Source organism: Balaenoptera acutorostrata, chromosome 7, assembly GCF_949987535.1.
Source record: "Balaenoptera acutorostrata chromosome 7, mBalAcu1.1, whole genome shotgun sequence".
NCBI lineage: Eukaryota > Metazoa > Chordata > Mammalia > Artiodactyla > Balaenopteridae > Balaenoptera > Balaenoptera acutorostrata.
Window position 1 is genome coordinate 44366878 of NC_080070.1, and position 17166 is coordinate 44384043.

Sequence of the window (17166 nt, forward strand, 5' to 3'; positions counted from 1 at the left end):
TGTGTGGTACCATTTCATGTCATACCCATGGTCTTCCCTCTCCTACCACTGTTCCTGGACCGAGCTCCAAAACTAAGGTCTCTCTGAGCTTAGGGAAATTTCCCTACTTAGCTGAGGACAGAGTGTATTGGACGATAAGTCTCTTGTCACAAGTGCTCATCTGCAAGGCCTACAATCAGATTGGATGTATGCAGCCATCTTCTCTGCCCAAAGACGCAAGGACTCCACTGATGAATAGAATCAGAGAAGGCCCATCTTTACCTATTATGTCATGCCAGGGTTCTGTGGAGGGCACCCAGCTTAGTTACACATACACACACACACACACAGAGCCCTCACTACAATAAGAGTAATGGGTAATAATATTCAGAAACTATTAAAAACAAGTGCTTTCTTTCAATAACAAGGATAATGTGTTTCAGGAGAGGGAACCAGAAATTACACAGGATTATTTGACTGAAGCCAGGTGCCTAATCTTATGTAAAACATATCACATTTTCTTTGAAATCCTTGATACGAACTAGAAGTTAGCTTAGGATAAGCAGTTTCAAAATAAAGATTAAATCATAATTCATTACCCTAGTTGAGTCCAAAAATTCCTTGGTCAGGACTTCCAATCATTTCCAGCCATTTGTAAAAGACAAAACATTGCTACTTTGATAACCCTGTTGATCATTTCAAGCTGGCCTTTTTGAGAGTGAAAATGATACTGGTTTCAAAATATTATCTGATAGCTCAATGGTCCATTTTTTTTTTCTGCCAGCAAAATAATAGCTTGGAAGAAAGCAAAGGAAAAATAAGTCCAAATTGTAAGTTATGAGAGTAAGTAGGACCATATCATGTCTCTGAGAGTATGACTGATTTGGCTAATAATCTTTCAGGAAGTGCATCAAAATGCAGCAGGAGTGAGTTCTGATTTTTTTTTTCTGACACAGTATGAATTGTAGAAAATGGAAAAACACTAAGAGACAAAAAGTATAATTCACCTATCATCATCTGACACCAATTGGAAATAGAAAGCTCTATCTTAAATTGTTCTGGAAAATTTTCATACACACAGCATGTCTAGGTAAAAACAACTGGCTCATGATCAGAATTTAAATCATAGCAAGACTTTTCAATGCTTATTTTATTTAAAAGGTCACAGCTTTAATATTGTTCAGAGAACCTGCAGTGAGAGGCAACATGAAAAGGAGAGCAGGAATAGAAAAAGGAGTCAAGTGGACAGAAGACTCCATCGACTCCCAAGAGAAGCCAGTGTGGCCATCAAGACACCCTCATGAAATTCAAACAACTATTTGTAGAGCAATCGTTTTGTGAAAATTAAGTACAGATGCTTTTGTCTTTGTTGGAGGGAGATGGAGTGGAGAGTACTAGCTTCATAGTTGCTTTGAATCTGTGACATTTATATTTCTGTAAAGTCATCTTTATCCCTGAAACCTCTGGAAGATTCATTATACACTTCACAAATTTTACCAGGAAATATATTTGATTCTGACCCTGTTACCCTTATACAGAGTATTCCCAACATGTACTAGATCAAGTCAAATCCCCCTGCACATCTTAGGAGATCACTCATCATCTGCTACTATTTTTTCTAGTCTTTTCTTCCTTGGTTCCTTCCCACTCTCATCGTTTAAACCGACCACACCAACTATGTTAATGTGCTTGTAGGTTTCTGATCAAGCAATGGTATTGCCATGTGGTTGTGTTCTCAAATATGGTTCTCTCTGCCTGAAAATGCCCTCCACTCTATAATCAGCGTTCCAGTATAATGCTGAACCCTCCAACAACTGGCAGGTTTCTCCCAAGAGATCTTGTCAAGGTTCCCCTTGCCAAGTTCAGCCAAGGGGAAATGCACATACAACTAGACATGTAAAGTGAGGCTCTCTCGAGTCAGCTCCTGGGCCCCCAACCTGGGGGCACTGGCGGCCTGCTGGGCTCGAGCGCTCATGGGGAGTTCTGATGTATCTGGCCACGTGTGTATAAAGCTCAGAGAGGCTACATCTCAGATCAAAGCAAAATGAAGCAGTTAGGCACACATCTTCTACATGGCACAGTAAGCTTAAAGGGTGAGGAGGAAAAGAAGAATCCAGGTTTAATCTAATCAGATAGAAGTCAGAGAAACAAAATGATCCTGGAGGCTAAAAGCACAGTCAGAAGCAGCACCCCAAGAAAACCCCTGTAACTGTGGGCAGAGATGAGACCTGTGGGCTTCAAGACATAGAAAATACCTGGGTTTGATGGACTGGATTAGAGAGATGCAAGTCAAATTGTTCGTTAAGCAGCTGTGATTTTATTTCAAACTCAGTGACTCAACATGCACAGTGATTATCTTCTTTTATGTCCAGTTGATTCCCTAGAGTATGTATTTCCCAGGACTATGATACCTCTCTTCAAGCTTGTCTGGTTGGAATACCAAAGAGAAGTCACAATGTCCTTTTTGAAAATGGAGTTTAACATTACATCTTATGGTAACAAACTCCAAAAATGTCGTTTCCTTAAATATTATGATATAGGCACCTTTTTTTATTCTGGACTGTAAGGGAAAACATTTTTGGAATTCGGGTAGACCGGCCAACCCTCAAATTAAAGATTAAAGAAATGTAAGTTTAAAGGAATGTGAGCATAAGGGAAATGTAAATTAAGCTCCTCAGCTAGGGCCACAGGAGTGTTTGCCTTCTGGTGCTGGCTCAGTTCTCTAAGAAGCTAAGCGTGCTTTGTTTCAGTATTATGATGTAACTTTGCCATGGGTAAAACAATCTTTGATGTCATCTCACAGTGCTGAAGATGTCCTTGGGAGCAAATTCAGGGGCCTCTGTGGAAGGGTCCCTGAGGACTGAAATGACAATTGTCCATAATTTGATTCTGCTGAATGGTAACACGTCTGGTAGATTGGGGAAATTTGGCTTAACGTAGTGTTAATTCTTCTCAGGATTGGTATGTTGAATTGGCCGAAGGTGATAATCTTCCCCTCAGTGTGATCTTGGTATAATTGTCCCAGGGTTTATGTGTACTTATAATTGGGCCAGGGTTTGTACTGAAGATTAAATATTGAAATAGAATGAGGAACATTCAAAGTCCATTGGTGATGTTTTATTATCACTCCCACTCCTCCAGTTACTGCTTTGTAAAACATTGTCGGTAAGCCAGATAAAACAGAGCCAGCTTGGTGATGTGATGTATGAAACAGAATTTAGAAAATAATTCCATAAAGTCCACTCAGAATAATATTAAATTTAAATTTTACTGTAAAACTATCATCTCCTGCAAAACATTCACATGTCATAAATACTTATGGGAGGAACTGGGCTCACTGAAAACTGAGAATAGAGGGAAACTAGGGGAATTGGTGAACAAAATCTTAGAAGCCCAGATCTCATCTGATATCTAGGACACCTGTTCTTCTCAACTTCATAATCCAAGGAAAGTTTAGGAATTTGTAGGTCCCTTACCTTGTTTGGTTTCTAGAAGACACTAGTGATTTAGAAGTTCAAATTTTAACACCTGACTAGTAAAGATTTTCTGTCACTAGTATGTTGACATTCTGTTGAGCCCTTCTCTTCACTAACTTGTTGGATCTAATTATGTAGGCCTTGTGTAATTTCTGCCCCCCCTTTTTTTTTTTTTTTCAAAGGATTTTTCCTATTTATTTATTTATTTATTTATTTATTTATTTATTTATTTATTTATTTATTTATGGTTGTGTTGGGTCCTCGGTTCGCGCGAGGGCCCTCTCCAGTTGCGGCAAGCGGGGGCCACTCTTCATCGCGGTGCGGGGACCGCTCCTCATCGCGGTGCGCGGGCCTCTCTCCATCGCGGCCCCTCCCGTCGCGGGGCACAGGCTCCAGACGCGCAGGTTCAGCAACCGTGGCTCACGGGCCCAGCCGCTCCGCGGCACGCGGGATCCTCCCAGACCAGGGCTCGAACCCGTGTCCCCTGCACCAGCAGGCAGACTCTCAACCACTGCGCCACCAGGGAAGCCCCCCCCCCTTTTAAATAACCCTTCCTTGATGCCCTCAAAACCATAAGCCAAGCAGTTTATTTGAAGCCTCCTTCTCTCTCCAGCCCCTTATGTCAGTTGCTTCATGAACAAAGGGCAGGCTGGTGGGTCTTAAGCTAATACTTAAGTTAAGGAACAAGAAATCTTTAAGTATGATTCTGATATGCTTGACCACTGTTACACTTCCTTATCACCTTGAGAAGAAATCTGTCTGGAAAACAATGGAGTAACCTATCAATCTGAATTGACCTTTCCCCAGCCTCCGACTCTGTATGTCATGGGTGAAGCCGTATTGAGCAGATTATGGATGTCTTTATTGAACTTGCTCTTTAACAAGATGATGGTTAGGATTGGTGGAAACAGTTATATGACAGTTTAATAACAATTTTGGGCAGTAAGAAACAGCACTGTCTTCTGCCCCAAGTTCTTTTTAACTTGTATCTTAATGATTGGACCTTACTTTTAAGTTGCAATTGAGAATAAGTATGTATTCTTTTCTGTTCTCAGGAATGTATACCTGTTCTCTGATTTATTTATCATGATGGAATACAAGTGAATTCCATTCATAATTTGCATTGCAATCTGATTATTGTCAAAAAGAATGGCTTATGATGACAGCCTTAAACCGAAATCATTTGGTTTGGCAGACATCCTCCAAGATTCAATAGATGTATATTCATTTTTCTAATGGAAGGTTAAATTATTTAGTTCTACCCATAGTACATTTTTGCAAATATTTACCCTGAAGGGTTTACCAGAAAGTGCAATGCTTAACTTTAAACTTTCTATTTTGTATGCAAAAATTCCTGGCAGAATGCCTGTTGTTCAATACATAGCCACTGTTGGGATGATGAAGATGATGATGACAATGGTGACAGCCACAGTGATATCAATGCCATTTGGATATTTCATGTACTTCCCTCCAAAGAGTAAAAAATCCATCCTATAAAAGGTACAATATGAAGTATCAATATTAACCCTCACCCCAAAAGTTTAACAAATGTCTTTTAGATCACACAATATTAACTTAAATTCCAAGCCATCTAACAGAAATGGCCACTGTTTAGTTGAATTCATTTTTGAATGGCTTATAGAATTATTCTCCACAATCTATCAGACAGACTTGTCAGTGTTTGACAGCTGCCGCAGACCGGCTGCAGAAAGCTAGAAGTTCCTGGCGGTGAGGGGTAAGGAACTGAAAAGCACCAGTATGGGGTCAGAAGGGCCAAGACAACTGATGGTTGCAAGGCAAGTTTATTCAAAGCATGAATGTATATATAGGTTTAGTTCGGAACGAATATCAGACAATACATCAGTAAACCTTGTATTTCCGCATAATTCTGTCGCCACTATCTATGCGCCACTATCTATGCACCACTATCTATGCACCACTATCTATGCACCACTATCTATGCGTCAGCATGCCTTATGGGCCATTCTTTGGAGATACAGACTTCCCCCTCAGGGCAGCACGTCCTTCTTCTGGGGAACAACCAGGGGCTCTTAGATGCAGAGCAGGCACCTGGAGCGAAACTGGCCGCAAGCCATTTTCCTTTTTTACGCTCAATACCGCAGCGTCAGGAGTGCATACCAAGAGAGAGACAAGCACTTCTCCGGAAAGCAGAAAGCTGAATAAGCTTACAGCTTGGGTCCACCACATTTCCCCCTTTTTTATTATTTTTTAAAGCTTGATAATGTAGCTTTAAGCCATGAACATCCTGACGCAAGACAGCGAAGCGCCCCATTACAAATCTAACAACACAAGGTAATAAACCGATCACCAATAAAAGTAGTACACCAATTGATATCAGGCCTGAGAGCCCTCCATGAATCCATTGTATCGGATTTAGCCCTTGTAGTTGATCTAATAATCCTTGAATCAAATTCTGGGGTCCATCTTCATCCAGGTGGGCCTCTTGAATAGCTTGTATTTCGGCATTTAACTTTTGAATATCAAGGCTAATGTGTCCATCAGTCCATACACTTAATATATGCATAGAGAGTGATCCAACGAAGTATTAGAAGCAAGCTTAGTTACTCTAGCATTCATGTGAATGGGAACGTTATCCTTATACCAAAATACAAAGGTGGATAAATCTTCTCGTCTAGAAACAGTCAAGTAATTTGATTTCGATCTCCCCTCGCCTCCCTGACAAGTTGTCTCCTACTTTGTGGCTGCATTCTTCTCATCCGCCGGGGGAACCGGTTGGGGTGTGCTGTGGTCGATTGCGAGAGCCTCAGGCGACGCATTCTTCGAGTCAGGGTGTTTATTGGTGATGGCATGATAATGTCGAACCAAGCGCTCCGGGAGCCACCGAGGAGAGTCTGCCTCCCTAGGGAAAACACAAACATGGCCTCGGCCCCATACTAAAACAGGGTCTGGTCCATGCCAAAGGTTAGTCATGGGATCTTTCCATTTAACAAGCGCTTTTTCAGGAGGGGTTCCAGAAAGACCTGTAAACAATCTTTCATAAGGCGTGTGACTAAATGCATCTAAAGTTAAAAAATTTAAAATAAATAAAGCATGATTAAGCATAATCTGAGGAGATCTATCATATTCCCCCTTTTTTATTTTTTGTAATGTAATTTTTAATTGTTGGTTGGCACTTTCTACAATACCTTGACCCTGAGGATTGTAGGGAATGCCTGTTTTATGTGAAATATGGAAAGTTGCACAAAAATTGGCAAAAGCTTTACTCGTATATCCTGGAGCATTATCTGTTTTTAAAGCTTTAGGAATTCCCATAGATGCAAAACAATGAAATAAATGAGTAATTACATATTTAGTAGATTCCCCAGCCAAAGGCGTAGCACATATAAAATTAGAGTAAGTATCAACAGTTACATGAACAAATTGTAATTTACCAAAAGAGGGAATATGAGTAACATCCATTTGCCAAAGATGATGAGGGAGTAAACCCCGAGGATTGACTCCAAATTGTGGAACAGGAAGGTGGGGTAAACATTTAGAGCAGGACTTAACAATGTATCGGGCTGTTTCTCTAGAAATAGAGAATTGTTTTTGAAGCATAGCAGCAGATTGATGATGTAAATTATGTGATTGAGTAGCAAGATCCTGAGGTTGAGATAAACTTAAGGCTATAATCTTTGTATTTTCGTCAGCCAACTGATTTCCCAAAGACAATGGGCCAGGGAGACCTGAATGGGCTCGAATATGTAATATGGCTACAGGAAAGTCATGCTGACGAATAATCTTTTGTAGTTGAAAGAAAGTCTGAAACAATTGAGAATCAACAGTATTGCCAATTATAGCAGTTTCTATGTTACGCAAAATAGTAACCAAATAATGGCTATCCGTATAGAGATTAAAAGAACAGTGTGAAAAGATTTGAAAAGCCAAGGAAATCGCATGTAATTCAACTCGTTGGGCAGAGGTATGATCTGTTTGTTCTTTATGAAGTAAATCATCAGAAATAACCACAGCGATGCCATTGGCAGAACCATCAGTAAAAACATTTGGGGCATTGAGAATAGGAGTTGAACAGATAGTTTTAGGAAAAATAAATAGATGTTGAGTAGCAAAATGAAGGAGCTTATTAGAAGGATAATGATTATCAATAATTCCTGAATATCCAGCAAAAGCAAGAGCCCAAAAATCAGAGACAAATAATAGCCAAGAATATTGATAAGTAGTATAAGGTATAATAATAGAATTTGGTTCATATCCTACCAACTGAATATTTCTTCTACGATCCAACTGAACAAGGGTTGCTATTAACTCATAATAAGGTGTAATGACTTTATTAGGCGTATTTTTCATATGAATCCATTCAAGAATTCCTGTTTCTTGCCATAATAAGGCGGTAGGGGTATGTGACGTAGCACAGATTATTAATAGTATAGGTAAAGAAGGCTCAATTCTAGTTAGCTGAGCAGATTGTATTGCTTTGTTTACAAGCTTGAGTGCTTGTTGAGCTTCAGAAGTTAAAATACGAGGGGAAGAAGGATCAGGACTTCCCTTTAGGATATTAAAAAGAGGCTGTAACTGACCCGTAGTTAATTTTAAAGAAGGTCGCAGCCAATTAATATCTCCTAATAACTTTTGAAAATCATTTAAAGTTTTAAGAACGTCAGTCCGTATCTCTATCTTCTGAGGTGTAATATTATAATTTGTGATATACTTACCAAGATATGAGAAAGGTGGGTTCATCTGTACTTTGTCAGCAGCAATGACTAGTCCTGATCGTGACAAATGACTTTGAAGGGAATTATAAGCCTTAAGTAAAACAAGTTTATCAGAATAAGCAAGTAATAAGTCATCCATATAATGAATAAAATATATCTGAGGGAACTGTTTACGAACAGGGGCAATAACTTGAGCTACAAACTGTTGACATAAAGTAGGACTATTAGCCATACCCTGAGGCAGCACTTTCCATTGATAACGTTGCATAGGTTCTATAAAATTTAAAGAGGGTAAGCTAAAAGCAAATCGCAACTTATCAGCCAGAAATAGAGGAATAGTAAAAAAGCAATCCTTAAGACCAATAATAATAATCATATAATTTTTAGGTATGGCTGCAGGAGAAGGCAAACCTGGTTGCAGAGCTCCCATAATTACCATAGTTTGATTAACAGCACGTAAATCTTGCAATAAACGATATTTTCCCGATTTTTTCTTTATAACAAATATAGGAGTATTCCAAGGGCTATTAGACTTTTCTAGTCTTCCCAAAGCAAGCTGTTCATTAATTATATTATGGGCCGCCATTAATTTCTCCTTAGAAAGGGGCCATTGGTCCACCCAGACAGGATTATCAGAAATCCAAGTTATAGGGTCAGCATGTGGTGGAGGAGAATCCAAGGCCCCTAGAAAAAACCCAAGCCTGTTTTATCCCGTTTATTATCAGTCTGTAAGGGTAATTTATTTCCCTGTTGATTTTTTCCCAAACCATTCCTAGGATCATACCCTTGATTTAACAATATATTAGTTACAGTAGGGTTGGGACTAAGCAATAGGATTCCCATTTGTTGTAATATATCTCTTCCCCAAAGGTTAACTGGCAATCCGGGCAATATGTAGGGTTTGAATATTCCTTGATTACCTTCAGCATCCTGCCAATGTAGGTATTGCGAACTTTGTTGTGGAGAATTAGATTGGCCAATACCTTGCAACTGTGTAATGGTTTGGTGCACGGGCCAATTTTTTGGCCAATGTATAAACGAAATAACAGAAACATCAGCACCAGTATCTAATAACCCAGAAAAAGGCCTTCCATTTATTTTTAATACCAATTGTGGTCTTTCCCTACCGATTTGTTGAATCCAGTAAACTGCATCAGAGGAACCGAAAGCCCCAGTTCCTCTTTTGTTATGTTGTAAAATTTTTCCTTCTGGTATATATGGAATTAATAGAAGCTGAGCTATTCGCATACCGGGCGTGATAAGAAAAGATCCTTTTGATGTTTGAACCATAACCTTTAATTCCCCTTCATAATCAGCATCAATCACCCCAGGAATAATAGTTAAGCCTTTCATACACATACTACTTCTTCCAAGGATTATACCAACCGTTCCCTGGGGTAAAGGCCCAAAAGTTCCCGTAGGAAGGGCTTGGGGTCCCATATCCGAGGTTAATAAGAATTGAGTGGAGGCACAGAGGTCCAGTCCTGCACTACTTGGCGTGGCCCTTTGAAGGGAGGAGATTCCATTCCCTGAGGAACAAAGGTCTGAGCTGGAGGCGGTGGAGCAGGTTGTGGGGGGATTATTGACATTGCTCCAATTGTTTGATGGGGCCGGAGCAGGCCCCTCTGGAAGTTTCCCGACAAGGGAGTTCCATCTTTATGAGTCACTGATCGACATTCTTTAGCCCAATGCCGTCCTCTTTGGCATCGGGGACAAATTGTGGGAGGAGGAGATTTACCCTGAGGCACAGAATTTACGACAGGCATATTAGGAGTATCAACAGTACAATTTTTTGCAAAATGACCTGGCTTCCCACATTTAAAACAGTTTTTACTTTTAGCATTTGGCCCAAATCCTGCCTTAGTTAGGGCTGCAGCTATAGCTGCTCCCTGTAAGTAAGATGATCCAATATCAGAACAAACTCGAATATAATCCTCTAAATTTCCTTTCCTTTTCCATGGACGTATAGCTGCTTGACAAATATTATTAGCATTTTCAAAAGCCAATTGTTTGACCATAATTGCTCCAGAAGGACCATCAGAAATAATTCTATGAACAGCCTGTAATAATCTAGCCACAAAATCAGCATAAGGTTCATCTGCCCCTTGCCTTATTTTAGCAAGGTCTTCAGTCCTAGTGGAGGCAGGTAAATGTTTCCATGCATGTAGAGCTATATGATTGATCTGAGCATAAGCCACAAAAGGGAAAGCTAATTGATCCTGTAATAACTGATGTTGTCCTTCCCCAATCAACATCTCATAATTTACTAGCACATTATGTGCAGTATTTCTTTCAGCTTGTTCAGCAGCCTTTTCATAATATTCTGATTTCCAAAGTAAATAGTTGCCACCAGTGAGACAAGCACGAGCAATAGATTTCCAGTCTGCTGGAGGCAATGCTTCTGTTGCAATAGTATCCAACATAGTAATAGTGAAAGGGGCTATAGGCCCATATTGTGCACAGGCTGCTTTTAAATCTTTCAAAACCTTAAAGGAGAGAGGCTGATATTCCCGATTATTTTGTTGTGGATTTTGAGGATTAGGTCGTTCCACCACCAGGCAGCAGAATAAAGGATCCTCCCCTCTATTAAGAGCTCCCCGTACTGCTTGTTGTAAAGGACTAAGCTTAGGAGGGATAGGGACAGAGACATGTAATTGCTGTAACCGCGGAAGAATATTTTCATCAGGATATTTTTCAGCCTCATATTTGGCTTCTTCACCCGCTAAATCAAAAGAAAAGTCATCATCATCAAGTGAATTAACACTCTTTATCCTCGGTGGCAACGGAGGAGCAGTAGCTACTGCAGCAATATGTTCTACAGACTTAGCTGTTAATTTTGGAACTGAATCATAAATTGGATTAAAACAATCTCTTATTAAATTCCACAAGCTAAAAGTGGAAACTGAAACAGAAGATGGTCCATGTGCTTTATGATATTTAGATAACTCATCTTCTACACGAGTCCAAATTGCTAAGTCCACTGATCCTCCTTCAGGGAACCAAGGACAAGCATCATATACTAATTGCAAAAATTCCAGAAGTTGTGAGGTAGTTACCTTAGTTCCACGGGCTTTTAACATTGAAAGCAAAACCTGAGCAAATAAATCACGCTCCTTAGAGCCCTTTTGTCCCATATTATTTTACTTCTGACTCTTTCTCGAGTTACCGTCCTAAAAACGAAATTATTTCTTGTGGCCACACTATCTCACTCGAGAGTTCTACTTACCTGAAATCTTCCGAAATGCCTCACGTACTCAGGTCCCTGTTCGGGCGCCAGGCAACCTTCCAGAGAAAGAATTCAGAATAATGATAGTGAAGATGATCCAGGACCTCGGAATAAGAATGGAGGCAAAGATTGAGAAGATGCAAGAAATGATTAACAAAGACCTAGAAGAATTAAAGAACAAACGAACAGAGATGACCAATACAATAACTGAAATGAAAACTACACTAGAAGGAATCAATAGCAGAATAACTGAGGCAGAAGAACGGATAAGTGACCTGGAAGACAGAATGGTGGAATTCACTGCTGTGGAACAGACTAAAGAAAAAAGAATGAAAAGAAATGAAGACAGCCTAAGAGACCTCTGGGACAACATTAAATGCAACAACATTCGCATTATAGGGGTCCCAGAAGGAGAAGAGAGAGAGAAAGGACCAGAGAAAATATTTGAAGAGATTATAGTCGAAAACTTCCCTAACATGGGAAAGGAAATAGCCACCCAAGTCCAGGAAGCGCAGAGAGTCCCATACAGGATAAACCCAAGGAGAAACACGCCGAGACACATAGTAATCAAAGTGGCAAAAATTAAAGACAAAGAAAAATTATTGAAAGCAGCATGGGAAAAACGACACATAACATACAAGGGAACTCCCATAAGGTTAACAGCTGATTTCTCAGCAGAAACTCTGCAAGCCAGAAGGGAGTGGCATGATATACTTAAAGTGATGAAAGGGAAGAACCTACAACCAAGATTACTCTACCCGGCAAGGATCTCATTTAGATTTGATGGAGAAATCAAAAGCTTTACAGACAAGCAAAAGCTAAGAGAATTCAGCACCACCAAACCAGCTCTACAACAAATGCTAAAGGAACTTCTCTAAGTGGGAAACACAAGAGAAGAAAAAGACCTACAAAAACAAACCCAAAACAATTAAGAAAAATGGTCATAGGAACATCCATATCGATAATTACCTTAAACGTGAATGGATTAAATGCTCCAACCAAAAGACATAGACTGGCTGAATGGATACAAAAACAAGACCCATATATATGCTGTCTACAAGAGACCCACTTTAGACTAGGGACACATACAGACTGAAAGTGAGGGGATGGAAAAAGATATTCCATGCAAATGGAAATCAAAAGAAAGCTGGAGTAGCTATACTCATATCAGATAAAATAGACTTTAAAATAAAGAATGTTACAAGAGACAAGGAAGGACACTACATAATGATCAAGGGATCAATCCAAGAAGAAGATATAACAATTATAAATATATATGCACCCAACACAGGAGCACCTCAATACATAAGGCAACTGCTAACAGCTATAAAAGAGGAAATTGACAGTAACACAATCATAGTGGGGGACTTTAACACCTCACTTACACCAATGGACAAATCATCCAAAATGAAAATAAATAAGGAAACAGAAGCCTTAAATGACACAATAGACCAGATAGATTTAATTGATATATATAGGGCATTCCATCCAAAAACAGCAGATTACACGTTCTTCTCAAGTGCGCACGGAACATTCTCCAGGATAGATCACAATTTGGGTCACAAATCAAGCCTCAGTAAATTAAAAAAAATTGAAATCCTATCAAGCATCTTTTCTGACCACAACGCTATGAGATTAGAAATGAATTACAGGGAAAAAAACGTAAAAAAGACAAACACATGGAGGCTAAACAATACGTTACTAAATAACCAAGAGATCACTGAAGAAATCAAACAGGAAATAAAAAAATACCTAGAGACAAATGACAATAAAAACACGACGACCCAAAGCCTATGGGATGCAGCGAAAGCAGTTCTAAGAGGGAAGTTTATAGCTATACAAGCCTACCTAAAGAAACAAGAAAAATCTCAAGTAAACAATCTAACCTTACACCTAAAGAAACTAGAGAAAGAAGAACAAACAAAACCCAAAGTTAGCAGAAGGAAAGAAATCATAAAGATCAGAGCAGAAATAAATGAAATAGAAACAAAGAAAACAATAGCAAAGATCAATAAAACTAAAAGCTGGTTCTTTGAGAAGATAAACAAAATTGATAAGCCATTAGCCAGACTCATCAAGAAAAATAGGGAGAGGACTCAAATCAATAAAATCAGAAATGAAAAAGGAGAAGTTACAACAGACACCGCAGAAATACAAAGCATCCTAAGAGACTACTACAAGCAACTTTATGCCAATAAAATGGACAACTTGGAAGAAATGGACAAATTTTTAGAAAGGTATAACCTTCCGAGACTGAACCAGGAAGAAACAGAAAATATGAAGAGACCAATCACAAGTAATGAAATTGAAACTGTGATTAAAAATCGTCCAACAAACAAAAGTCCAGGACCAGATGGCTTCACAGGTGAATTCTATCAAACATTTAGAGAAGAGCTAACACCTATCCTTCTCAAACTCTTCCAAAAAATTGCAGAGGAAGGAACACTCCCAAACTCGTTCTATGAGGCCACCATCACCCTGATACCAAAACCAGACAAAGACACTACAAAAACAGAAAATTACAGACCAATATCACTGATGAATATAGATGCAAAAATCCTCAACAAAATACTAGCAAACAGAATCCAACAACACATTAAAAGGATCATACACCACGATCAAATGGGATTTATCCCAGGGATGCAAGGATTCTTCAATATACGCAAATCAATCAATGTGATACACCATATTAACAAATTGAAGAATAAAAACCATATGATCATCTCAATAGATGCAGAAAAAGCTTTTGACAAAATTCAACACCCATTTCTGATAAAAACTCTCCAGAAAGTGGGCATAGAGGGAACCTACCTCAACATAATAAAGGCCATATATGACAAACCCACAGCAAACATCATTCTCAATGGTGAAAAACTGAAAGCATTTCCTCTAAGATCAGGAATGAGACAAGGATGTCCACTCTCACCACTATTATTCAACATAGTTCTGGAAGTCCTAGCCACGGCAATCAGAGAAGAAAAAGAAATAAAAGGAATCCAAATTGGAAAAGAAGAAGTAAAACTGTCACTGTTTGCAGAAGACATGATGCTATACATAGAGAATCCTAAAACTGCCACCAGAAAACTGCTAGAGCTAATTAATGAATATGGTAACGTTGCAGGATACAAAATGAATGCACAGAAATCTCTTGCATTCCTGTACACTAATGATGAAAAATCTGAAAGAGAAATTATGGAAACACTCCCATTTACCATTGCAACAAAAAGAATAAAATACCTAGGAATAAACCAAAAAAAAAAAAAACTGGTAAATGAAAACAACATTTAAAATTGTGTTGTCATTAGAGTATACACAAAGTAATTGAAGCTGTAGGTATAGAAGTGGTTGCCTTGAGAAGACATGTATAATAAGGAAAGGAAGAAAGGAAGGAAGGAAAGAAGGAAGGAAGGAGGGGAAGAAGGAAAGCAAGAAGGAAGGAAGAGAAGGAAGGGAAGGAAAGAAGAGGTCTTCAAAAATAGGGAGATTTAAGTGGCATTTAAGTAAACCTGCCAAAGGGAGCAGTGGCAATCAAGGGACCTGAGTATTAATTAGGAATGACTGATCATGTGAGTCCCATGAGGGTAGGGATCACATCTGCTTCTCATTTCTGGAGCAGAGCACCTAGCACAGTACCTGGCCAGTAGATGCTCCATTCGCAATTGTCCAGTGTTGTCCATGGGGCAGGAAAGCTACAAATACCATTGGCTGCGGCAACTGGGTGACTGGGGATGTGTGCAAGCTGGATGGCAGGCAGTGAGTAAAGAAATGAATAGGGAACAGAAGTGCCCTTGACCGGTGGGGAGGGCCGCGCTGTGCACCCCTCTGCTCTCGCTGCAGGGAGATGGCTTAGCGACTTCTCCTGGGGAGGTTCCTGGCCTCCATAATCTGCAGGAAGCCCTCTCAGAGTCAGTGGGCGCCCCTTGCCTCCAGGGCCCTGCAGACCCCACAGCGCAGTCCTAATAACCTGACAGTAACACCCAGCCAAGCCCAGTCAATATACACCACCAGAGTCTGTACAATGACCTTTAACATCCAGGATGGACCAGACTTTCAAGACTGAGTTGTCAACAGTGAGACACCAGTGGTTGTGGATTTCCATGCACAGTGATGTGGCCCCGGCAAGATCCTGGGGCCAAGGTTAGAGAAGGTGGTGGCCAAGCAGCATGGAAAGGTGGTGATGGCCAAGGCGGGTATTGATGACCACACAGACCTCGCCATAGAGTATGAGGTATCAGCTGTGCCCACCGTGCTGGCCATCAAGAATGGGGATGTGGTGGACAAGTTTGTGGGCATCAAGGATGAGGACCAGCTGGAGGCCTTCCTGAAGAAGCTGATTGTCTGACAAGCAGGGAAGCGTCCTGACTGCCCCTGCCCACCTGGGCCCCGTGGTCCCGGGGGACCCAGATAGAACTCATAGCCCTTCTGTGCCGGCCCTTCCTACCTCCTCCCTCTGCCTGGCCCCTGTGGGTCCGTGCTTTGGAGACCAGGCCTCCAAACACAGGAGCCTCAAGTGCTCCCAACCTGGCTGACCTCCAGGGTGGCCGCCCAAGGAGCGGTGCCGCCACCGAGCTGGGACAGCCGTCTCCTCACCCACTCTCTGCTCCTTCTAGGGCTTGTTGCCGTGCTCCCAGGATGCTGGGACAGAGTCCCGGGGCCAGCCTGCAGTAACAGCTTGGTCTCCCTGCTCCCTTCTGATCTGAACCCCGGTTCCTGGCTCATCTGCCTCCTGCATTTTTCTTTCCTGCTGCTGTTTTGTAAAAAAAAAAAAAAAAAAAAAAAAAAACCAAACAGAAGAAGCAAAAAAGAAACCCAGGGCTTCCCTGGTGGCGCAGTGGTTGAGAATCTGCCTGCTAATGCAGGGGACACGGGTTTGAGCCCTGGTCTGGGAAGATCCCACATGCCACGGAGCAACTGGGCCCATGAGCCACAATTACTGAGCCTGCGCGTCTGGAGCCTGTGCTCCGCAACAAGAGAGGCCACGATAGTGAGAGGCCCGCGCACCGCGATGAAGAGTGGCCCCCGCTTGCCACAATTAGAGAAAGCCCTCACACAGAAACGAAGACCCAACACAGCCATAAATAAATTAATTAATTAATTACAAAAAAAAAACAACCCATAGAATACAGTACCAACAGCGGACCCTAATACAATCCACGGTCGTTGGTGATAACGATGTGTCAATGTAGTCCATTTATTGTAACAAATGTACCACTCTGGTGTAGGATGTTGATGATGGGGAAGGCTGTGCATGTGTGAGGGCAGGGGGAGTATATGAGAAGTCGCTGTACTTTCTACTCATTTTGCTAATGTTTTGTTATTTGTAATTTCTTCTTCTAACAAAAAGAGGATATTAAAAAAAAAAAAGAAATGAGTTATCAAGCCATGAAAAGACACGAAGGAACCTTAAGTGCATATTGCTAAATAAAAGAAGCCAATCTGAAAAGGCTGCATACTGAATGACTCCAACTATATGACATTCTGGGAAAGAAAGTAAAAAGATGTGATAGTCAGGGGTCAAGGGTCAAGGCAGGGTGAGGAAGTGATGATTAGGTGAAACACAGGAGATATTTAAGGCAGTGAAACTATTCTGTAGGATACCGTATTGATGGATACATGACATTATTTGTCAAAACCTACGGAACTGTATAACACAAAGAGCGAATCCTAATGCAAACTATGGATTTTAGTTAGTAATGCTATATGAATATTGGTTCATCAATTGTAATAAATTGTAACTGCACTAAGGCAAGAGAACTAAGAGAGAACTAAGAACCGCACTAAGGAGAAACTG

At 40.5% G+C, this 17166-nt stretch overlaps 1 pseudogene; it reads left to right on the top strand.

The window, feature by feature from the left end:
- The first annotated feature begins 14585 nt into the window (after positions 1 to 14585).
- LOC130708582 (thioredoxin, mitochondrial-like) lies at positions 14586 to 15993 on the top strand (annotated as a pseudogene).
- The last annotated feature ends 1173 nt before the right edge of the window (positions 15994 to 17166 follow it).